At 42.8% G+C, this 1,750-nt stretch overlaps 1 non-coding gene across 1 annotated transcript; it reads right to left on the reverse strand.

Moving 5' to 3' along the window:
• Positions 1–463: 463 nt before the first annotated feature.
• On the reverse strand, positions 464–569 carry LOC132612390 (small nucleolar RNA R71). Its single transcript, XR_009571757.1, has one exon. It is a non-coding gene; the product is annotated as a small nucleolar RNA R71 (small nucleolar RNA).
• Positions 570–1,750: the final 1,181 nt, after the last annotated feature.

The raw sequence follows: 1,750 nt of genomic DNA on the forward strand, positions 1-1,750 counted from the left end.
ACTTGCGTTAATAAGGTGATCATGAATCGACATCAGCAAAATCAACGAGCTGACAACCAAGGAAATGTGGTGAACAATCAGGCGAATGAACCAGTTGATGAAAATATTTTCGCTGAATTTGTTCCGGAGGAAGACTATGCATCTCCTATTATTCAGCCTCGATTTGGAGCCACTACTGTGAAAATTGAATCCACTCTATACCAGTTGTTGAAGCTTGAGGGATACTTTCGAAACTCTACCGAGAATGACCCCCACCGTCATTTGAAGAATTTTGTGGATGTGTGTGCTAATCACATCCAGAACAATGTTTCACAAGATGCTATTCGGTTGAGGTTATTCAAATATTCCCTAGCTGGAGAAGCAAGAACATGGTTTGAGAAGCTGCCCCGAAATTCCATTACTTCATGGGCAGAAATGACAACTGGTTTTCTCACAAAGTGGTATCTCCCTAGCAAAAGAGCTGAAATTCGTGATAAGATATATGAATTTAAGCAGCGACCGGGGGAACAACTATATGAAGCATGGGAGAGATTCAAGGAGTATTTGCAGGATAGCCCGAATCATGGTTTTCTGGATCATATATTGATGGAGAAGTTCTATCGAGGATTAGACCCAGTGTCACAATCAGTGGCTAATAATGCAGTTGATGGTTGTTTTATGAACAAGACCTTTCAACAAGTGACCACCATACTTAACAGGCTGACAACTCATAATCAGGCTTGGCACTCAAACAATGCTGATGTGGTACCATATGGTAGTGCTATGATCCAAAATATGGTGAGGGAGAATCAAGACACCCAGCAAACATTGGCAGCACTTGCTACAAATATTGCCTTGCTGACAAAGAAATTTGATGAAACTCAAATCAAAAAGGTAAATGTTTGTGAAGATAATACAGTCTTGCCGCAAGGGATGTACCATGCTCAAGATGGTCCGTTCCTTGAGGGGCCATCTAGGCAGGTTGAAGATGCCAACTATGTCAACAACCCTCAAGGGGGTCATCAGAGACAGAATTACCAAGGTGGCTATCAGAGTCAAAATCAATGGAGACCGCAGCAAGGCCAAGGCCAAGGTGCTTACAATAATTCTGGTAACTACAACAACAATTTTGGTGGTGGAAATCACAGGAGTTATAACAACAGCAACAATTTTGGGAACAAGAGTACAAATCCTTATATACCACCTAAAAGTGAGTCATCAGAGCAAGGTAGTTCGAAGGTTGAAGCAATGCTTGAGCAGATTCTGGCAAACCAATCTAAGTCTGACAGAACATTATCTGGGCTGACAGAAACAGTGGGGACCCATACAACAGCCATTCAGAAGCTTGAGTCGCAGATGAGGGACATTTTTAGAGAGCAGCACCCTCCTAAAAAGGGAGGACATCCGAGTGACACTGTTCCAAATCCCAGAAATGGGGGAGGCGGTATAGACCGTGCGTTTGCCATCACTACTAGGAGTGGTAAAACAATACAAGGGGCTGCGGAGAGAATGATTGATCTTGAGCCGATAAATGAAGAAAATGAGGTGCAGTCTGAAGCACCCATTACTGCTGATGAGATTCCTGCTGACAAGAAGGTTCCTGAAATTCCAGAGATAGTAACGGAAGCTGATAACACAAGTAAGCAGGCTGTAAAAGGGGCCCTCCGCCCTTTGACACAACTTTTCAAATCTAAACCCCCGTTTCCTCAGAGGATGGTAAAAAAGAAGGAAGATGCTAAATTTGAAAAATATTACGATCAGCTGAAGCAAT

This window comes from Lycium barbarum, chromosome 9 (assembly GCF_019175385.1).
Source record: "Lycium barbarum isolate Lr01 chromosome 9, ASM1917538v2, whole genome shotgun sequence".
Lineage (NCBI taxonomy): Eukaryota > Viridiplantae > Streptophyta > Magnoliopsida > Solanales > Solanaceae > Lycium > Lycium barbarum.